Source organism: Sciurus carolinensis, chromosome 15, assembly GCF_902686445.1.
Source record: "Sciurus carolinensis chromosome 15, mSciCar1.2, whole genome shotgun sequence".
In the NCBI taxonomy this organism is placed as follows: domain Eukaryota; kingdom Metazoa; phylum Chordata; class Mammalia; order Rodentia; family Sciuridae; genus Sciurus; species Sciurus carolinensis.
The window spans coordinates 43,973,021-43,997,133 of NC_062227.1; the positions used below are offsets into that span (position 1 = coordinate 43,973,021).

The window sequence follows — 24,113 nt, forward strand, 5'->3', positions numbered from 1 at the left end:
TTAAGCTTCCTCATTACACAGATCTCTGATCACACTGCTTTCTGAAACCTGATACAGAAGATGAAAATCCTCACTTCCTGCAAATCAAGTGTTTGGAGAGCAGAAGTTGACCTTCCAAGCATCCTAGTTTACTTCCAGATCAATAAATAAGAACCTGTGCAGAGAGACCAGGAGTCAGGTGAATCTTCCCTCATGGGTGAAGGTTCAGTTCTGTGAATCAACTGGAAAAAATTGAAGGAGGCGTGTAAGCATGTGTGTTGTGTTGTTTTCTCTACTTGTACACACCTGCTTTGTGCCTGCTTCTCCCCTTGGGATACAATCTTTTTATAGTAATGGTGTAATTAGATCCATTCCCCTTGAGCCACTCTTAATCATCTTTTCGACCTGGAGCCAATATCTCTACCTCAAAATAGAATGAAAATTCAGCTTCCTAGCTTGTGGCTCCTATGGGTGACTCTCCTTGCATTATTGAGCTTGGAGACAGACACTATACTAAACTCATGTGGCAATGGATTGGGTGTTAAAATATATCTGTTCTAATGTCAGTAAAGAATATACAATTAGTGCCTTGAATCAGTTTCTTGTTTCTGTCATATTTTTTCTATTACAGTGACCACGGGAGATGTGCTATCAAAGAATGTCATTATTCTTCAAAATGTACATTAGTAATTTTTATAGCCCTATGGCTCATGAATCATTTGAATGTTTAAAAATTATTTTCTATTTTCAACTTACTCCTAATAGTAAGTAATATATCCTTTCACGGGCCCAAAACTTACCTCTTAGAAATGCACCAGTATTTCCAGTGGGTAAGTTTGCTGTCATCGTTTCCAGACCATTCAAAGACTTGTAGCCTACACATCTCTTTTTTCCCAGAGAACCCTGTATTCTTTTAGTCTGTCTTTATACAGATACCACCTATTCTCATTAGATACTTCAAATATATTTTGTGAGCTATGGCATCCAGAACTACCAGAGGTATTAAAGGTGTAGTCACAATGGTTTATAGAATGGTAAGATCTAATTTATGTGCAATTGCATTTATGATTTCATTTTCTTATTAGCAATACCTTTCTAATAAGATTACTATGAGGATTAAGTGAGATGATGCTTGGAAAGTAATTAGCACAGCAGTTGGCATGATAAGCCCTCAATAGATGTTAGCAATCATTACTACTCAGTTTAATTTTATAATATCTTAATACACCATGTGCCAGCCACTTTTATTTTTTAACATCCAAGACTCTCCTCTCAGTAATGTGAGTTATGCATTAGTCAGATCGACATTCCTGATGCCCATCTCTGATCTTATCTGTTTCATTCATTCAACAGATCCATTCAATGAGTATTCCAGGCATTGAGCTAGGAATGGGGAGACAGCTAGAGATGACATTCAAAGGGCCTACCATACACAGGGACAACCAATAATAAGTAGATAGCTACAGCTCAGTGCAGTGAGATGCACAGGGTTAACAGGCTAACACAGAAGGGGAAAGTAACTAGTACAGAACACTAGGAAGGCTTCCTGGAAGGAGTGATGCCAAGGCCAAGAGGTAGCCAGAAAGGGAGTAGAGACATTATCAAAAGGAATATCCCGTGTGCCACTTGGAGGTGAGAGAGAATGTTGTTTATTGAGGAATTGAAAGATACTGAACATGAATGGCCATAAGGTATAGGCAGGCATAAGATCCCAGGAGGCCTTGGGATTCATGTTAAGGAGATTGGACTTTATCCTCAAGTCTGCTCTGAACTCATCAATGACTTCTCTTCATCCAGCCAATACCATTCAGTCTTCTTGGCTGAGTAATTTGGAACCAACCCCTTTCTCATTATTTCCTCACATAGCCCTCCCACTGTTCCTGCATGTCAAGTGTTTACTTATCTCCTTGACTAGAATGTCCATCCTCAAATTCTTCAGTTCAATCTGGGATGCATTTGCTGGCAGTGGGTTTGTGCCGGGCATTGTGAGGTATCATTGTTCCAACACCTTTTCATTCGTTCATTCTGCAACTGTTTATTACATGTCAAAATACGGAAGGTGCTGTGCTGCTTTCCCAGGACAACTTCTGTGAAGGCCCCCAGATACTCCTGCTGCATAATCTTTTCTACTTTTCTTCATCCCCTGAAGCCCTAATATCCTCCATGTGCCTCTGTGGCAGTTCTTGCTGCTTGTTATACTGCATGATAGTTAAGAATTTGCCTGAGTCTGAAACCTCAATAACTTCTCTGTGTTCTAGGGAACTGAGTCCTGGTCCCACTTGTTGTGTTTTCAGAGCTCATGATCTTGCATTGGTTTAAAAACTTTATTGTCCATAATAAATATACAAATGAATTTATTTTCTAATATTGTATAGAATATAATTGGCACTTCCTAATGACCTACTTGGCCAATCAAAGCAACTTAACTCAAATTCATCAAAACTGAAATTTAGTACAATTTCTCTTAAAATTCACTATTTCCTACAGGATTCTAAGATTTGCATGAAAAACAAAGAGGTGGATAATACCCCATTTAAGATTGCACACTGTTTTAGTCCATTGTCTGTTGCTGTAACAAAATACCCGAGACTGAGTAATTTACAAAGGGAAGAGGTTTACTTTGGTTCTCAGTACTGTAAGTCCAAGAGTGAGGTGCTGGCATCCTCTCAGCTTCTGGTGAGGATCTATACAGCTTTAACTCATGGCAGAAAGCAGAAGAATAAGCAGGTACCTGTAGGAAAGAACAGGGGCCTGAACTCCCAGAATAGCTAATCCAGTCCTGTGAGAGCCAACAGAACTAATCCCTTTTCCATGAGAACTAATCTAGTTTCATGAGAAAGACCTCAATTCCTCTCAAAGACCCTGCCTCATATCACGGCTATACCAGCAACCAATTTTCAAAGTGAGTTTGAAACCACCTCCAAATCACCACACATCTATCATTGTCTCACTCCTCAGATCAGCTCTCTCCTGCTCATTTACTCAAACTTTTCAGATTTACTTATAATCATGGTAAATCACAAAAGAAAAAAAAAAGAGTAAACTGTAACTTGTTGATTTTGTTAATTGCTAAAAATAAAACTGCTTTGCCTTTAACTTTTCAGTTTTACTCTTCTCTTCCTGGATTTATAGCTAACATTTTTTGGTGATTGCCTCTGCATTTACTAGGTGCACCAATCTTCTGGCAGGTTCTATGATTCATGGTGAATACTAGAGTTGAATCTTAATTGTCTCCATAGTCAATATTGTAGTTGAAGCTTAATTTTCTCCAGTGCATCACCATCTATTTAAATGGAAGGACCAGGCACAAACACTTAACACTAAGGAATACCTTTAAAATACCATGGAGGAATCTATGTTGAAATACCAGGCAGCTTTGCACAGAGACCTTCCCATGCATTACACTGCTTCACTGTCCATACTTGCTAATGATGTTTGAGCTTTATTTGAAACTACATGAAAGGTTTTGAGGATGCTTCCTTGTCAGCCACCGTAGAGGATATGCTGAAGCCAACAACATTCAGAGGTGTTTTTTTGTTTGTTTGTTTGTTTTGTTTTTTTCTGAAAGGAAACCTGGGAGGATGTGTGGACTTATTTACAGGCTTGGGTGTTCTCAGTGATTCACCTGTCACCTTACTCAATTTCCTCTTCTGTGATTGGCCATCTGACTTAGTGATATTCTTCAAATAGCTGAAATGATGGAACCATGGTTAATTGACAAGGAGATTGTTGCTTTAAAAGTGACTGGAAATGTCCCGATGCACTATTTCTATTTAGTTCCTTCCCACTCCTTACTCCACTTAATAATTCTAGAGAAGTTATAGTTACTGAATGAGTCACATGCTAGGAGCAATATATTCATTATCTGCATTAAAACTCCAAATTACTCTAGCTAAGCACTATTAAAGATGAGGAAATATTTAAAGAAAATAAGGAACAGATGCAAGTCCTTATTCTTGGTCACCATGCTGTAACTTGCCAGTGTATTCTGAGCACATATAGACCCTTCAATACTAGCTGAAATTAAGATTGTGAAAAATGAATCTATTGGGTACATTCTGAAAAAGAAAAAATTCAAATTCTGAACCCAAATATATATTTTAGAATTTATCTTCCAGATAGGATAATCCTTCCTCTGTGTTCCATTATGTATATGTTTAGAAAGTTGACTGGAAAATCCCTAGAGAATAAAAATATAGCAATAATAATATCAAGGAATTATTTTATTAATACGTGTAATTTTTTTAAGAACCCTGTATTATGTCGGCAATCTATGACACTCTGTTATGCAGTCAGGCAGAAAAGTTAAGTCCAGTCAGGATAGTAGGGCAAGTAAACTGTTAGATTCAGGAGGTGACTTTCTTAGATAAGCAGACTGCTGCTTATTTTGTCTATTCATCTGTCAAATCACTCATGTGTTTTCATTTTTTATCCAGAAATTTCTTGAAATTTCCAAGAACCAGTGCTCAACTTAAATTGTTTTCTTTTTTTTCTATAAATACTTACTCTTAATAAGGAATAGTTAATCAATTTTTCTGGCAGTTGGATTTCCCAAGATATTTTTAACCAAAGAACTTCATGTATTTGAGTACAATAAAACTCTTATTTTGCTGGAATGTGAGTAGGCCAGTCCTTCCAGGAGTCATAACTTTGTCATGGAGGAGACACACACTGATAAAAAAAAAAAAAAAATCAATACTCATCTATACAAAGAACAAAGTTTTCACTTTATCTTATTCTCAAACTTGTCAAATTTTACTTTCTATCCTTTGAAATGAGCAAAAATGGGAGGTTTCCCACATATACACACATCCACACATTTATACTCACACACACACAAATGCAGTGCTATTTGTCAACTCTTTCTCTTGTTGCAGATGAAACAATTGAATTCTATGAATGGTCTTTATGTGCTTGGAAGTAATTCTGTGGTTTGTGGACACCCATGAGATGATGGCTTATATCATTATAAAATTTTATCATAGCTTATAAGTTCCTTTTGTAATGCTACAAGTTCCTTTTATTTCTTTAATTAGATGTATTTCAGACATGATTTTACTTCCAATTTTAGTGTTACTAAACACTAAGCACAGATTGTCAGTCCTGGAAGGGGTGAAGTAAGCCATTCATTAGAGTGATTCATCTCGGTTAAGCTAGTAATGAACTATGCAGTTTGGATTTTATCTTCTGCACATTGTCCTCCTGGGAATCACATCGGAAGAACAGAGGGACTCTTACTACCTTACGTGTCTGAGCATTGTCTCCTATTTCTTCGTCTCTTAAGGGCTAAGGGGTTTTAATTGGACTTGAGATGAGCTGCTAATCACCATTAACTCTTTCCAGGTCAGGAGCAGTCAAAGCTGCTTTTTCACTGTCCCGGTAAAGTTTTCCAGGCCCTGACAGGCTTCTCAAACCACATTCTACAGATGTCACTGCCTTCAGTACTATGGTTTTTCTTTGTTTGCTTTCCCTGAAGGAGTTTCATTAACAACTCATAAAATCTTAGAATGTACAGGATTCTTTATCACATTTCTTGGTAACAAAATCTAGAATAAAAAGAAAAGAAAATTCTAATTATTAGATGTTGAAATCCTTTTAAAAAATACTCTAATGCAGTTATCCAAAAATTCAGGGAGATTAAGTCGACAGTATATTCTACACAATCTTTTCATGTTTGCGTAATCTTATTCAATATTATTTTAACCCCAAATCACTAGAATCAGATAATATAAGGTTGTTGCTCTAGAAACGCTATAAGCTTGTCTTAGCTTGCTTAAAACACTCTTGCTTTTGTATATGTTCCAAATATGAGCACTTTTTTTAATTGGTCAGAAACACTTGTCAAGAAATTAGATTTAGAAAAATTTGTCAAAAAGTAAAATGTGGCAGGGCAGTATGACTCGCATCTAAAATTCCAGGTATGCAGGAGGCTGAGGCAGGAGGATTTCAAGTTCAAGGCCAGCCTGGGCAAATTAGGGAGACTCTGTCTCAAATTAAAATAAAAAGGGCCACAGACAGGTTAGTGGCAAAGTGCCCCTGGGTCCAATCCCCAGTATTAAAAAAAAAGAAAATATTAAAAAATTAAAAATCAATTACCCTGAAGAGTGATATGATTTCAGTATATTTTTAATGAGAAAGCAAAAATATATGAAGATCATTAAAATACTAACCCATCAATTTTCCCTTAGAATATTTCCAAACCTTTAAATTAATACACTGTTTCACATATTCTGACTCTCCATTTAGAGAAAATATAGTAATCACAGGGGAGAATAATGATCTGTTCTCAAAAGTCCCCCCAAAGACTCATCTCAATTTCTGAATTTAATAGAAAAAAACTATAATATTTATTTGGGACAGAAAGGAGACACTTCATGACTGATTGAAAAAACATTTGAGGAATTCCATCCTTTCTATCAACTAACTCAGGAGACACGCACTCTGTGACCTTTTCATTGCTAGGATGAATACATGTTTTTGGACAATTACTCCAAATGTTCTAGCCACTGTTTAATGACAACTGTGCTCATAAAAACTAAAGTCAGCGTTAAAATGGATGAGTGAAATTCAAGGATAAGTGGTAGATGACTTTGGAACCCAAAACTGGCATCTTGTCTACTCCAAAGTCTTCAAAGCAGATGTTGTTTAAGAACTTCCGACAATATGTACAATCAGAAAAATGAGAAATTATACTCCATTTATGTATGATCTATCAAAAAGTTTTAATGCATTCTGTCATGTACAACTAATTAGAATGAATTTTAAAAATTAATTTAAAAAAGAAAAACTTAAAAGAAGCTGATTGATGCAATGAAGTACAGGAGCAAGGACCTCTCACTAACCACAATTCCAGGTGATATTCTAGTAACAGAAAATGTATTTAGTCAAATCAAGAAATTATAACTTTTCCTTGATTTGAATAGCCAAATCAGTGTCCAGATTATGCTTTACCAAAATCCTTCTTAAGACAAATTTTAGCCCAATGTATATGATACAGTCTTGACCACTATGGCCAAGTCTTTCTCAAAGAGCATCCAAGTCTAAAACAGAACTGAAAAGTTCTGAGAACTTCACCAATTCTTTTCTACAGGGCTCATTGTGTTCTTTTGTAAGAGTGGCGTGGGGAGAAACATTTCTTAGCATATCTACAGGGCCTTTTCCTTTTTAATGAAGGAGCCAGAATTCAATGAAATACGACAAATGTCCTTTCACTCTTGAGTCTAGAGCTGAGGCCTTTTGGCGGTTCAGGAGGGGCTGACTTACTGTCATTCTTGTACCATTCTTTGGCTTAGAGAACTAGAAACTTCAAATCAGCACCTTAAATGTAATTCTGAAGCCCTTGTTATTTTAATGCACATTACTTAGGCTTTTTTCCTTATCTTTTTCCTCTGTGTGTGTGTGTGTGTGTGTGTGTGTGTGCGCGCGTGCATGTGCACGTGCACAGGTGTACATGCAAGGGCACGTGTGTGTTATATTGGAAGGAAGTGATATCTAATGTCTCCTAAAGCAGCACTTCCAATAGAAATAGAAAGCAAGCCTTGTATTTCATTTTAATTTTTCTAGTAGCCACATTTTAAAAAAAGTAAAAAGAAACAGACAAAACTAGTTTAACTAATATATTTGAGTTTTCAAAAAGTCAAAAGCATCATTTCAACATGTACTCAATGTTAAAAGTTATTAGGGTTTTTTTTTTTTTTTTCTTTCTGTTTGCTTTTAGTACTGTATCTTGAATTCACGCCTGTATTTCACACTTGGAGCACATCTCAGTTTGGACTGACCACATTTTAACTGCTCAGTAGCCACATGCATCCACTACCAGGCTGGTCAGCCCAGTTCAACAACCTCTTTCCTTCTTGGCACAATATCCCATTCAAAGTTGCTGGCTTCTAACATTTCAGTTCTCAGTTCACATATATTTCACTTTACAAAAGAAATCTATATGTATAAATATTTTAATTTAGGTTCTAACACACAAACCATGTAGATATATACATATTAACATCTGGACATTAATAACCTATGCAGATTTCCTTCTAAGTAAAACTGAAAAATAAAAGTTCCTCCCTCTTCTGTTTTCTGAAGGCGCATGAGTGTGCACCATCCTGCCGTTGAGTGGTCACCGTATTTAGCCTTGTCAGAGCTGCTGACTCATGGCCCATGAATGGCCCTGCTGCCCATGGTAACTGTTTGACAGAATGCCAGCAATGGCTGCCTGCAGCGTCTGAAAAGCTGACCTTGTAACAACATCCACATTCTTTTACTTGCTTTTGCTGACATACTCTCTACTCAAAAGCTGTTTTCAAAACAAAAGTATAACCAAGTATTGAGCTTCTAGAAGCAATTGGATTTCAGTTCATTAAATTATGTGAGTGTGTCAAAGAGGGCAAAACAGCAAAGAAATTAATATACAGAGGGAATTATCCTTGAAGTTGACATTTGAGCTACAAGCATGGAATACTTGGGGACAGTGATCTAAGACAATGAGAGCATGGAAATGAAACAGATGTCACAAGAGCTAATTTTTAACTTTCTCAGGATCCTTTATAAGCTCTGTATTACTGACCTATTTGAAATTTTCTTTTTCCAAATTGCAAAATTTATTCCATTCCCCACCCTAAAAAATGTTTTGCTCAAGTGAAGCTTCTGAACAAAGCACATGAGATGCTCTTCATTAATTAATAAGTGTATAAATACTTAAAACAGGGATCAAATTAGCAGTAACTGGTACATACTGTTCTACTTAGTGGATAAGCTGATAATTGATGCTCATTTTTCCACACAAAACTCAGTATATATCTTCCAGCCAACAGCATTTTCTGCCAGTCCTAGTTTTTAGATTCCTCTCTTTTCCTGGTGGCATGGTCTAGATCTTGTGTCTTCTCAATCCTTGCTGGAGCTGATGGCCCTGCTCCCCTCTTTACATCACCTTTAACCCTCAAGTCTGAACTGACAGTAAAATTACCCTGCGGTTCACACCTCACACATTGTAGCCAAAATTTGGTTTCCTGGTTTTGGTAGTGAATGATGATTTTCACATGGATGGAGGTTTTCAATGAACTGAATGAATGAGCATTCCGTTACTGTTTTGGCAAGCTCTAACCACTAGAGGGCGATGGAGGCGCCTCTCTCTCTTAGGTTCCTCTCCTCTGCCGGGAGGAGGAGTTGTGATAGGAATCAAAAGCACAGTTTAAAGATCCAGAGGAGCAGGAAGGAAATGTAGCAACCTGAAAACCCTGACAACATGTTTTATTTGTTTTATCCAGTTTGAGGCAAGAGTTAATAATTTGAAGATTTCACGTAGAAGCCTGGATTTCCACCCTGAATATAAAAATAGGAAGATGTGGCCATATTGGCTGCATGCCTCCACATGGCACACGCACAGGGAGCTACTCCCTTTCAAGACACACGCTCTTCATTTGAACTCCATTGCTACAACCCTCTATTGCTTTTCCAACACTGAAACAAAATTTCTGTGCCACTTATCAAGTCTGTGGGGGAGAGACCAAGCAAACCTCTTATTATTTCAAAGAAAATGAGAGAAAGAATAGCTTTTGGAAGTACTAAGAGATATTCACAAGTAAAATATGCAGCACAGTGTATCTCAGTTTTGCCTACTTCTCCCATTTAAGTCAGCTTTTGAGTTTTCTACCACTGACTCGGTCTCTGCCAGATCCCTTCTGTGAGAGCGCTACGCATACGTATGCGCATGTGCGTGCACGCACACATGCACTGCCCTCCTCTTTGGGAACACCTTCTTTCCCGCTTGTTTCCTTGCATTAGTTTTCCCCAAAAACTGATAAAATCTGGAGGACTTAGATTAGGGAAAGAGCCAACTCTCAGGAAAGACATTTCTCAAGAGTTGGCTCTAGGCCTTGAACAAACGGGGCTCCTGTGACCCCTTGCGATCTAGTCTTCTGCTTCACAAACATGGTATGGTAGGCATCAGGTCAGGGGTTGAGGGATTTGGGGACCCAGTCAAAATACCATCTCTCATTTATTACCCCTAACTTTCACTACCAAGTAATGTCTCTCATGACTGTATAAAATTTGCAAAATCAACATACAAGGGGCAAAGCATCTATCTTTGTACTCAAGGGAGTACTGAAAGAAGTATATAGCTGCATGTAGCCTGTACTCACAGAAAAAATGTAGAACTTAAATTTGGATTTGGGTGGGATAAATAGATTCCAACAGCTGATATTCTGATTTATTCACATCATTACTTCTTGATCTCAAAAGGAAAGATAATATAAATATTAGTAATCATAGTTAACATCTGTTGAGTTTACTGTGTGTCAGGCACAGTGCCAAATGATGCCTTTAATATTTAGGAACATCTCTGTGAGGTAAGACCTGATATTTTTCCTTTTAGAGGAATTAAAATTGGAAAAACCAGTCTTGGAGTAGGTAAGTAACTTTCCTGATAACAAAGAGAAGAGTTATCATGGTCTGTCAAACCTCAGAGCTTCCACTCAACCACCTTAACATATTCCCTTCCTCCTAGGGCAGTGGTTCTCAAAGTGAAGTACCAAGACTTTCTAGGGTTCCTTGGCATCAAAACTCTCCTACTAATAACATAGTGTATTATTTACATTTTTCAATCTGTAAACATTTACATAGTATAAAAGTAGTGGTGGCTGAAACTGTAGGAATCTTACCATAAATCAAAACAATGATGCCAAACTCTATATTCTTTACTCCAATGCAAGTATAGTAAGAAAACAAAGCTACCAGAAGAACATATTTTGTTAAATCTCAAAGCCGTAATGCACATCCTTCTTGACAGGTGGTGTGAGAAAATGGAAAATATGCATAAAGCACTTTTAAAGTATTTCAAGGTACAATAATTGTCTCCAAGTACGACTGTTTGGGATACAAGCTGAACCAGCCACTACTTTCATAGAACAACATGTTTATTTGAAGAACAACTGGCAAGCAAACTATGATTATTCAGACATGGGAATTTGGCAAATATTTTCTTGGAAATGAATGAAGTGAGCTTGAAACTTCAGGAAGAAAAACTGAAAAAAAATTCTAGCAATGATAAAATGTAAACTTTCCAGTAGAATTTTGGAAAGCTTGCTTCTGCCACTATGAGCTTGACAGCTTCCCAATACTTTTAAAATAATTTTCTGATGAGACTGATGGTGATATTGACGAAAAAGATTTGTGTTATTGAAAGTGAAATGTGTCAACAGTGGGAATATCTGCAGTACCTAGTGAACCAATAATTTGCAAATGACAAATGCATGGTGTTATAAAACTCATGCTTTTGTAAAAACATTTATAAGAACTATAAAACTGATGGTAGATTTTAATGCAACGATTATTCAAAGTTCGTTGATTGGCTAAAGATTCCACACTGCAACTCTTTCAAGGATCACTTGTTGAATTTCAGTGTCAGATCAAAAACAAATATTCATATAATATGAAATACTCTGGCATTTCTGATTGTGTCTCTGTATAAACCTGGAGTTTCTTCATACTCTTCAACCCAAGCCCCATTTTGCAATAGATTCAGTGCAGGAGCAAATATGAAAACCCATCTATCTGCTATTGGTCAAGACATTAAAAGTATTTCCAGATATGTAAAACCAGGCTGCACTTCCTGTCCAAATTTTGTTTTGGAAAAATATTGCTATTTCATTATTTATCTTACATCCAGTGGGCTTACCATTATTATTCAAATGAATTTATAAATACTTTTAATTTTCAAGTTTTAATTTCTAGTAAGTTAAATATTAATAGATGTAACAAATAGAGAAAAACTCTTTTAGAGGGTCTTCAGAACAAAAGGTTTAAGAAGCCCTGATGTAGGGTCTAGGTTCACTTTTTTAACCCCAGAGTAGCATGGTCATTTACTGACACTAAGTTAAATGATGTATGTTTTATCTTCATGATTTTAGAAAGGCACTTTCGTCCTCCGAGTCAGGTGGAGATGACAGGTCAGCCCCTCAGTAGCCGTCAGGCGGCTCCTAAAGCATATGACATATGGAAGTCCCCCAGACTAGGTAGAGACACACTCCTGATGGACAAGGCTAGAGAAACCAGAATTAGATGCTTCTGTCTCTTTATGCCTTCCAGAAAAAGCATTTCTTTGTTTAAGAAAACACTAACCTGCATTTTGCACATAATATTATTTTCCTGAGGAAACGAGATCCATAGTACAAGCAGCGGCAACAGAAAAAAATTAAAATCTGGTTTCTGTGCCAGCCAGAGTTTGTCAATGAAACTGCATCCAAATAACTGCTGCATTTTTTTGTGAGAACAAGTTTTATGGTTGGGTTTTTATGCATATTAGAGAAGAGGAATGTTTTTAAAACATACAGAATTCTACATGCTTAGTGCAACTTTGATTCCGGAGACTTGTAGGAAGCGTGGTACCCTGCCTACAAACATCTCCTCTCCTCTCCTTCATCTTCTTTGTTTAAATGTTACTAATTGATAGAATGTCCTTTAAATCTTTTTTTCTTTTTAAATTTTGCTCTTTTTCTATAACCAGTTCCATGAGTTACTTTTTTTCCTTCCTTCTTTTCTGATTGTTTTGATCTTTACACCATGGCAAAATCAAACACAGTTAAAGCAAATCACATCATGTCATTAATCTCTTAGACATGTAAGACCGACTTCCCTATCGAATGAATGAACATAAACTATGAACAAGAAAGCAAAGGTCACATATTACCAGGGAGACCATCTATGATCTACCTGCATGTGATTAATTAAAATTTCATCTCTTCAGAAACTAATTGGACTAATCTTTGTCACATTGTTAGTTATCCTTCAAAATTCAACTTAATTCTCTTTTTGACCAACTTCATGGTGGTGCTTAGATGCAAGGGACAAAATAAACATTTTTCTTCCTTACTTGGAGTTAATTTCAACATCGAAAGTTCAAGGATTTAATGAGTTCAACACTCTGCAGTAGTATCTGCCTGTACTTGATTTTAGTTGCATTTTGCCCTACCTTTATTCATACAGAGATTTTCTTCTAAGAAAACTTCAACTACACTTATGTTTAGTAATTATGTAAGAAAATGAGACTCTCATTGGTTCTGTACTTGTATTTCCCCAAAAGATGAAAAATGAGATAATCACTTTCTTGAAATGTTTTCTGAGAAAATGACTCTCTTTTCTGATATTTTGGGATACTTGGGATTTTTACAGAAGATGTTTGTATTATAAAAGTAAAATGATGACCTACTGCCTTACCTTGGAATGTAGCAGAAATCTGTTCTGATTGAATGTGTACATGAAATACACAAGTAAAATAAAAAAACTCTCATGTGGTCATAGGTTCACAGACTTCAATTAGCAAATTGAATAAAAGCAACCTCATAGCCATGAAAAGAAGTCTTTATGTTGAATATGTATAAATCACCAGCAATCAAATACCAAAAGCTTAAAAAAAAAAAGAAAAAACTTGGAACGAAGTCATATCTAGATTATAATACCTCAAGTTCATTAAAAATTATGTGTTGTGTATATATGTGCATATACCTGTGGGTATATATACACATAATCACACACATATCTACATATTTATATATGTGTATATATAATTGAAAGTAAATGTACAAAAACCTTCGTAGGGATTTCCTCTGGGAAGGAATGTAAGCAATATAATTTTCTTCATATTTTCCACTTCTCCCATAAAGAAATTTGTTGCAATTAAAAAAAAGCTAAAAGCTCTATTAGTTTCCTGCCACCTCATTCTATTTTTAAATTAAATTTGCTTTTTTCATAAATATTAGCATCTGAGCTAATCATTCTTACTTGTCTAACAAAAGAAGAAATATGTGTAAGTTCTTGAGTTCTTAGCAACTGAGCTCCTCTACTGAGGTTGCCCAAGTGCAATATGTCATTAAATATATCATATCAGGGACATGTCCTTTTAAAATTAATATCATCTGGTAAGCCACTGCCCTAACCTCAGTGAGATTCAACAGGAAGAATCACGGAGGCGGAAACTTAGGCAGAAAATGCCGTGAAAGAAACAGAGCTGAGAAACCCTTTATAAATCACCTCCTTCTTTCTCAGCACCTGTAAAACAGTTGACAGAACACCAAACTGAACTGAGACTGACAGGCAAGTCGTCATATTGTTTAAGAGTTTCTGAATGTCAGCAGGTCTCTGGCTTCATGGTGTAAGAAATTCTGCACTCACTGCTGAAGGTATACATCCATTCCTTTTGACAGCTATTTTGTCCAAATGTTGTGCTTTCTATTTTATCTTACTTTAACCTGAGTGATGAAGTATGATTTTTTTTATCCTTGTTGGTAAAATATTGATTGAAACTGAATTTTCTGCTACTTTCTTATATTTGGTCAAATACCTTCTTGCTGTCTTTTGTTGCTGTTGTTCTTTTTAGATATACATGACAGTGGAGTGTATTTTGACATATTATATATACATAGATTATAACTTCTTCTAATTTGAATCCCATTCTTGTGAATAAACATGATGTGGAGTTTCACTGTCATGTATTCAAATATGAACATAGGAAAGTTATATCCAATTCATTCCACTGCCTTTCCTAGTCCCATCCCACCTCCCTTCCCTTCATTCCCCTTGTCTAAACCAAGGAATTCTCTTCTCCAACCCAAACCATTGTGTGTTAACATCCACATATCAGAGTGAACATTTGGCCTTTGGTTGGGTATTTCACTTAGCATGATTGACTATCATTCACTTAGCATGATCATCTCCAGATCCATCCATTTACCAGAAATGCCATAATTTTTTCTTTATGACTGAGTAATATTCCATCGTGTATATATACCACATTTTCTTTATCCATTCATCTTTTAAAGGAACCTAAGTTGGTTCCATAGCTTTACTGTTGTGAATTGAGCTGCTATTAACATTGATGTGCTGTGTCACTGTAGTGTACTTATTTTAAGTCTTTTGGGTATATATGGAGGAGTGGAATAACTGGGTCAAATGGTGGTTCCATTCCAAGTTTCCTGAAGAATCTCCATACTGCTTTCCAGAGTGGTTGCACCAACTTGCAGTCCCACCAGCGATATATGAGTGTGCATTTTCCCCCATATCCTTGTTAACGTTTATTGTTCCTTGTATTCTTACTAATTGTCAGACAGGAGTGAGATGAAATCTCAGTGTAGTTTTAATTTGCATTTTTCTACTTGCTAGAGATGTTGAACATTTTTTCTATATTTTTTGACCATTCATATTTCTTCTATGAAGTGCCTGTTCAGTTCCTTAGCCCATTTATTGATTGGGTCATTTGTTTGTTTATTTATTTGTTTTGGTGTTAAGTTTTTTGAGCTCTTTATATATCCTGAAAATTAATGCTCTATCTGAGGTGCAGGTGGCAAAGATTTTCTCCCAGTCTGTAGGCTCTCTCTCTCATTCTTGATTGTTTCCTTTGCTATGAAGAAGCTTTTTAGTTTGATACCATCCCATTTATTGATTTTGGATTTTACTGCTTGTACTTTAGGAGTCTTGTTGAGGAAGTCAGTTCCTAAACCAACATGGTGGAGAATTTAATATATTGCAAACTCCTGTCCCATTATATATTAAACTAAACTAACAATCACATTTCTTACACATTTTGTTTAAAAGAAAAATACTTTTCTTCTAGTAGCGAGGGGTTTCTGGGTCTAATGTGTAGGTCCCTCTCACTGTCTTGCTGTATGTTATAGGGAGTAAGTATTAAAGTAAGGAACTGAAACAGTAGGGCACAGCAGTGGCTCTACTTTTTCCTGTACAGATGTCTGGATTTCTAGAATGATGACATATACCCAGGACGCTTCAATCATAGGGTATATGATAGAAACTATATGAGAAACTATCGAATCACAGGCTCCCCTGAGATTAGATGAATTTTCCTGATTGTTTGACCAAAGACATAAGAATGTCACAGAATTAAGATGGCCATAGAACATAAGAGCAGATCTAGCCAGTCCTTTTTTTTTTTTTTTCCAGTAGTGGATATTGAACCCAGGAATTACACAGGCTAAACAACATTTCACCACTGAGCTACATGTACAGCCCTTTTTGATTTTTATTTTAAGACAGGGTCTTGCTAAATTGCCCAGGCGGGCCTAAAACTGGCGATCCTCCTGCCTCAGCCTCCCAAGTCGCAGGGATTACAGGTGTGCATCATTGCACTGGACTGGCAGTCAGTCTTAATAGCACTTCCCTTGGGGATCCAAATCCCAAGAGTAGGGAGTCCACCTGATGTGATCTTGCCCTTCCATGATGGGGCCACACGAGATTGGAACAGCTAACTTGCCACAGTTGCAGCTTCTCTCTGCTGTGGGCCTGCAGTAACAATCTTTGCCCATTATAGGAATATGTGTAGACACCCAAAACCTTCCTCGTTCTCTGGCTGAGCTTTGTATCAACAAGAACAAGCCCTTAAAAGAGAGGATAAACACTAAGCGTCCCTAAACACTAATTTCATGTCCCAAAAGACTCATTTGGCAGCAGCCATCAACCTGACTGACGTAATTACCCTGTGTCTGGGGTGACTCCACCTTTACCTCAAGGACTGTGACTCCAAATCCACTTTAATGCAGCTTCCTAAGGTGCTTCAACATTCCTAGGCCAATAACTAATAATCTGGTGAAATTATCTGAATAAATGTGTACAGCAACTCTGTGAAGGACCCAGGCAAGAAACCACTGAGCTCTTCATGTTTGCCATTTATTCCATTATCAACCATTTACTTGAACAAACATTTAGTGAAGACTATTAGTCATCAAAGATGATGTCCCAGAGAGAATGAAGAAATAAACAAAACTGTTCCTGCCCTCAAGTTGCACCTGTTCTTATAGGAAAAAGAATATTCACATTTTCCATGACAGCAGGTGCTCTAATGAAGGACCTCAAAGGTGTAGCAACACTAAGAACTGCAGAATGAAGGAGGTGTGAGAGGAGAGCTGGAGGGTGCAGACAGGAAATCAGTATGGTATATAAGCCAGGTAACTTCAGTGGTGAATCAGGCTCAGCTTGTGCAACATCGGAGGTCTGGATGGACCCATGGTGAAATTACAGTATGGTCTTAGGACTAAGAGGGATTTAAACCATCTGGACCAAAGTTTCTCAACCTAGTACTGGTACACTCTGGACTGGTTCCTCATTGAGTGGGGGCCATCTTGGACACTGCAGGATATTTAGCAGCACCCTGACCTCTACCTACCAGATGCCAGTTGTACCCACTTTTCCCCACAAGTGAAAATACTCTAGACATTGCCAAATGTCCCTGGGGCTAAGAGCAAAACCACTGCTGGTTGAAAACCAGTGGTCCAGACCAATACCTTCATTTTACTAATGAGAAAACTGAAACAAAGTTGAGAGTCAATGGCTTGCCCAGCTAGTTAGGGATAACGACAGAAAGAAAACCCAGTCTTCCAATCATAGTTCAGTCTTCTTTCCAAAACAGAAGAAGAGAGACCTTTCAGACCTAAATTTTTCCTTCTCTCCCAGCCTTCTCATCATTGTAAACGATTATCCTGCTGCTGTGATTGCAGAAGAAGGTTAACAGGAATCCCAAGCTTAGCTGAGGTTAAATCTTAGCATGCCATCTTTAAATCAGTGGAATAGAGCTGCTGGAAAAAAAAAGCAGGACCTATGTAAGTTGTTTGGAAATCATCTGGACAAATTGTTACCATGTCTCCAATGACTTTAAGAGCTAACCAAACCATTTTAATAACTGCTACAACTTATGTCAACCGACAGTGTCAAACTCCAGAAGTTAGCCAAGTTTTATATGTTTATGAATGCCATATGTCTCTCATGCTTGCATATTTTTTGGTCCACCCTTTGCAAATTTATGGACATTATCTTCTAACCCAAGGATCTGAAATTGTTCTCCATTCACTGAAATCTAATAAGATAGACCCATGGCACCCCAGTATCCCAAGCATAACTAACCAAAAAGGAAAACCTACAGCGTAAGTCCTGGCAACTACCCATTTCCCTCTCCCTTAGTGTTTCTGCTGCATATTCCTACATAATAATGAAAATAGATAAAATGACTACTTGATTTCCTCATTTGTTTCAGTGTGAATAAAATTCCTGTGAATTCTTCAACTTGGGATGAAATTATTTTAATGTGGTGCAAGTTCATAAGGGTTAACAGAGAGGAGATTGGACCTAATACCTTTATAAGAAAAGGAGGCAAATTTTAGAAGAAGAAAATAATAAGATTTCTTCTTTACTGCATTCATGTTATTTAATCTTACATTTTACCCTCCTTTGTTTGTTTGTTTTTTCCCCCCAGGGCATGTATAGATAAAATCATCAATTATAAACCCAAATCTGATCTGCAAATCTTGTGATTAAAAACATGCAAATTTCTTCTTAGATTTAAATTTGGTGACAACCAACAAGGTTTCATTCACTCATGGGCTTGTGTGTTCTTGCAATAAATATTCCTGCAGGCCTACTCTGTGCTAGCCATCACCCTGAGCGTCCGAAGTGCAATAAGGAACAAAAGCTTTGCCTTTGTAGAGTTTATATGTTAGTGTGAAGAGACAATGAATAAATAATACATTAGAAAGTTGGAAGTGCTATGCAGGAAAATTTTTCAAGGTAACCACTAGAGAATGAGGGTGGAGTGTTGTTTTAAGTGGGAAGATCAGCACTAGCACAGACTTGAATAGTAATGTGAATGTTAACTCTACTTGAGTCTCATAATTGGCTTGGTCCCATGGAATTAGAATTGGAGTGACCACGTATCCCAGCCTTGTGTAATGGCTGTGTGGCCCTTACCAAATCCCACACTGCAGTGACTATCAAGTCTCTATATTAATACCATTAGTGTGAAGGCCTTTCCATTTGTGTATGCTCTAATTTAAGGAGTTTTCTTATTTAGCAAAAACCGTCCTCCTGCAACTTCCATTCAACCTATATGCCTAAAATATGGTGCCCCAAATAGAGCAAAATACTTCTTTCTCTTTTAGTAGTCTGCGGTGTGATAGCGACTCCTAACTCCAGTAGGAACCCTGCCTGAAATCTTGTCAGGGAACTAGGTAAAGGAGACCTTATTTTTATTTTATCTCAGTGTACTAAATTTTAACTTCTAGTTGAATTAGATATCCTAGGTTAGCCAATCTAGAATTTAAGTTACCTGACCTAGTATTTAAGTAAACTTTTAAGGAAAAAAAAAAAAAAAGGTATCATTTTCTGTCCCCACAGAGTGTTCCTGTGAGAATTTTGCTTCACAAGTGTCCAATAGGCTGCAGTAAGAGAGAGAGAGTAGGATTGATGGCTTTGATTCACCGGCAGTTTGGGAGGCAGCCACCCTCAGGTTCAGACGTGGAAAGAATTATCTTTATTCAGTTCTGTGTATCCTGGGGTCCCACAGGGAACAAAGCTAGGAGTAGTAGAGATGGAGCTGCCTCCAGATTAGACACCTGCTTTTGATCACTGCCAGAGCTACAGGCTGTTACAGGGTCTTTTTATGGTGAAGGAATAGTGGCAAAAACTCAAGCTGGCTCATAGTCAGCAAATCATCCAAGGTGCAATTGTTATTAAAGTCATAGATCCCAGTCAACTTGGGTCACCCAGCTCACTGTTTGAGTGCTACCTTGTCTCCCTCCTTGTCCACTGCAGTCCAGGGTGACCCAAGAGCTAGGCAAAAATCGAACATGCAAGGCACCCACCTCAAGATTGACAGGTGAAGGAGCAACAACAAGCAACAAGATCCTAACAGGTCACGAGGCCAACAGCAAGGGATTTCTTGAATGATTCTGGGTTGCCAAATAGAGCTAGATATGTTTATCTATGTGTGGTCACTTTATTCCACACATACACACACATACATGCACATATGACCTTACGGGAAAGAATATAAGATTGCATGGTTTTCTGTTTATTTCCTGGCACTGTGGCTTGGAGGGCTGCATTCATGGTGGGAGGGGCAACATTTTAATGTATAATGTATTCCCAAATACATAGGTCTAATCTACTTCAAACCCAATTTTAGAAATAATAACAGTGTATACTTCAAGAAAACAAACCAAAATATCAGAAATTTTTGTAATAATACATTTAATTCAAAAATGCCAAATTCATGCATGTCCCTAGAATGTAAACACAAGAGGAAGACTGTTGGGCCCTGGTATAACAGAACAGGGGTTCATTGTGCAATGAAATTTTCTTTATCTCCGGTTAATACAACTTATGTAATAATAAACCTATCTGAGAATTTGGATTAGAGGAAGGGGGAGTGATTGTTATAGAAATTTTTTTCTATCTACCTAACACCATATGATGCCTAAAACTAGTCATGACAGCTAAAATAATGATTATGGTCATTTTAGATGACCAGGGTTAAAGAACACAGTTGGAGAGGAAAGCAGTGGATTAGAGCCAGGGACAGAGGGCACATACCCCAAGTCAGTGTTCTGTCTGTCCCTCCCCTTTCTGTTCCCGCAGCTATCAGACACCTTCTCCCCTTTACCTTAATGTGTCCCTTCCCCTCCCTCTTTTCTCCTTTAACATTTGATTTCCATAGCCATACAAAGCTTCTCTCCTCCAGTTTTCATCTATGAATTTTCTCAGAAGGCAAAAGCTTATAAAACCATTAAATGTTAAGAAATATGAATGGCCCATTTTGTGAACTATTTACTGTTTATGTTATTACTACACAACATGATAAATCGTACGGATTATTAAATAAGTTAGTTTACTTTGCTGTAGCTCATTCTTATGGGGTATCCATGCCATTAGAGAACATTTGTGTCTGAGGACTCCAGCTTCAACATTAAGTTCCTTAGCTTTAGTAGAAACTATGGTGATACAATATTCTAGAAAATTACCTACTTGGAAAACATAGCAGATTCCATGTTCTCCCATTTCTGGGTTTCTAATTAACCAAAAACAAAGAGTTATGCTAGGACCCCAAGGTTTCAGACTCCCTTCTGTTATTAATAAGTTGTTTCACCTTGGACAATCACTTGATCCCTCTGGGCCTGTCCATCCTCATCTGTGAAAGGGCTTCTAGCATAAATGCCATTATTCTTACAGGAAAAGATATTTCATTTCTTATCATGAATGAAAACCAAGGTTCCGAGTTGAATATTAAAAGTTATTAATAGTGTATGAGGATCTTGTAAAATAACATATATTCTAGATCTGCCATTCTTGGCTTCCTGTTTCTGTAGTAAATGTGAGTTTCTTAGCTAAATAAAAATATGTTTTCTCATTGCAGATATATAGGATTTACCAGTCCCTGGATGAAGCACTTCGGGAGTCTTTAAATGCCATAATCAACAGCCATTTCAAAGAAAATAATATAGATGGTTTTGGAAAGTTCATGCTGTTTCCTCACGGAATTTTAGGTGAGTTTAAGCCGAAGGATGTAAGATGGATGTTGAACTGTGTCCTTGTAAAGTGCTTCTCTTCCTTGCATAAAAGGAGTTAAATATTAGCAATGCCTTTCACCTTTCTACTTTTAATGAGGTGTTAGACAGTGAAAGACTTATTTTCTGTTCCTTTTGTTTTTATTATTATCAGAAACCATCTGCATTATGAAGTGTTTAACACAGAAATGGACCCGATATCTCTTCCTGGTTTCTCTAAGGCAAATTCCATAATATTTTCCTCTCCTCTAAAGCTTACCATTTTTTTAAAGATAGAAAGTGTATTCAATATTAGAGTAATTAGTCAGAATAAGATAAAAACTGCATTTTAATGGCATAAACTGACAGAAAATTTGCTGGTGTCAATGGTAGTTTAGTCATTGACACATCTATGGGAGATAAAGATAACATTTCAAAAGCTACCTGTAGGAGGGTTTTATATTGCCTAAATAAAAAGCAGGACATGGTTAATTTCAGTTGTGCCAATTTTTTTTTTTAACTTCTGTGTACAATTATGTACACACACACATACACGCACATTAAATTTTGTTTGCCTGGCTATAAAATGGATGAATAAATATATTTTGTATCATCAGACATGATGCCTTGCAAATTAACGTTTCAATATTAGCCTTAAACATTTATCATTTTTCAGCAGGACAGAGAGGATGGGAGGATTTGAGTGTGGTCATTTTGGAGAAATTGTGTGACTTTCCACTTCCTCTTAAGACCAGTTTACAAAGTATGGTTTTATTTTCCCCTTTGAAGAAGGGTGATGTTCAAATCATCAGAATACACCCATGTTCCCTTCTGAATAAAGCAGCGTGGCTGACAAGACATTGCTCACTGCCTGTCTCTTGCCTGAAAGGCAGGTGTGCTTCCTTTACACTTTTGACTAACTTCACAATGAAGGTCGTTAACTCTCTCATATTCTTTTTTTTTTTTTTGGTACCAGGGTTTGAACCCAGGGGTGCTTAACCACCGAGTCACATCCCCAGTCCTTTTTAAAATATTTTATTAGAGAGAGGGTCTTGCTGAGTTGCTTAGGAGCTCACTAAGTTGCTGAGGCTGGCTTTGAACTCATGATCCTCCTGCCTCAGCCTCCTGAGTCACTGGGATTACAGGCGTGTGCCACCACACCCGGCTCTCATAATCTTAAGGTGCATAAATTTGGTTTATTGAGACTGGAGATAGAACTACAATGGAGATTTCATTCTTTTTCAAGATGTTTGTTAAATGTACTACCCAAGAGGTAAACAGTGCACTTCAAAGATATCGTTAAATCCCTCTCCCTAGTGGAGCAGTTACTCCAGAAGAGAAAAGGAAAGCGAAAAGCTTATTTTCTGAGCTCTCTATTCTCCAGGGTGCCAGTCTGTGCCTGTTTTTACCCTGAGGTCCATTCTTTGCCCTGTGTCTGCTCTGTTCCATGGGGATGAAGCCCTGGAGGCTGCTCTCCAACCCCAGCCCTTGCCTCCAGCTTCCCCCAGGAACCCTGAACCCTGAACTCTGGCGACACTGCCTCTTCTCGTGGTCCCTTGAGAACTTAGGGTGGTAGTACTTCGGGCGTTTTGCTGCTTGTACTGTTTAGCTTGGTTCCCTCTCACCGGTTTAGCCTCTCATCTATGTAACCATTTCCCTTGGGTTAAATTCTACCCATTTTAAATACTTAGGAGTGTTTTCTCTTGTCGGTTGTGTCCTAACTAATCCATCAATGCTTCATTCCAAAATTATTGAAAGAAAAGTGCACAGGGATTACTTGCTTCTCCCCAGTAAAACACATGATCTGCAGGAAATAAATTTAAAATTGCGTATTTTGTTTTTGTTTTTGTTTTGTCTTTTGTTTCTTTTCATTTATAAAATGCTTTATATTAAGACTCTGAGATATAAACACACACGCGCGCGCGCGCGTGCAACACAAGGAAGTATGCTTGTGTTTCTGTGAATTTTCACAGGGTGATTACTATCAATCAAACCAAGAAACAGAACTTCACCAACACTTCCAGATGTTCTACTCATGCCTTTGTCTAGGCATTTCCCAGAGGAAACCACTATCCTAGTTTATATCACCATTGACTAGTTTTGCCTATTGGAGAACTTTGTCTGATGGAATCACACAATGTTTTAAATAGCCATGGAGCATTTCTTTTTTTTTTCTTTTAATTAATAAGCCTTAATTTTGAGAACAATTTATTATTCACAATAGAACTGGGTGAAAGGTACAGACATTTCCCAGATACTCCCTGCCCCCAAACATGCCTAGCCTCCTGCACTATCCACATGCCCCACCAGAGTGGCACATTTATTACAATCTGGGAACCTACATTGACACACTGCTATCACCCAACTCACATTGGAGTTCATCGTGGTGTACATTCGGTGGATCTTAACAAATGTACAATGACACGTATCCTCCATTAAAATGTCACATGAAGTGGTTTCACTGCCTGAAAATCCTCCCTCCCCACTAAGCCCTGGAAACCAATGTCTTTTCGATGCCTCCACAGTTTTCCTTTTCTAAAATGCCATACAATTGGAATCATACAGTCTATGCCCTTTTCAGATGGGCTTTGATCACTTAGTAATATGCATTGAAGTTCCTTCCCTGAATTTTCAGGACTTGATAGCTCATTTCATTTGAGTGCTGAATAATATTCCATTTCCTGGATGTGTCACATTTTATTTATCTCTTCACCTACTGAAAGACATTTCATTGCTCCCAACTTTTTATAATTATGACTAAAGCTGCTATAAACATCTGTGTAGGTTTTTGTGTAGACACAACTTTTCAGCTCATTTGGG

At 37.4% G+C, this 24,113-nt stretch overlaps 1 protein-coding gene across 15 annotated transcripts in view; it reads left to right on the plus strand.

Annotated features, from left to right (window-relative positions):
- Positions 1 to 24,113, plus strand: part of Dtna (dystrobrevin alpha) — a 344,317-nt gene that overhangs the window by 139,253 nt on the left and 180,951 nt on the right. For all 15 annotated transcript variants that reach the window (XM_047525921.1, XM_047525920.1, XM_047525922.1 and 12 more), the window contains one exon: positions 21,164 to 21,293. The gene's annotated coding sequence lies outside the window, so the exon portion shown is untranslated. The remainder of the gene's footprint in view (positions 1 to 21,163; positions 21,294 to 24,113) is intronic.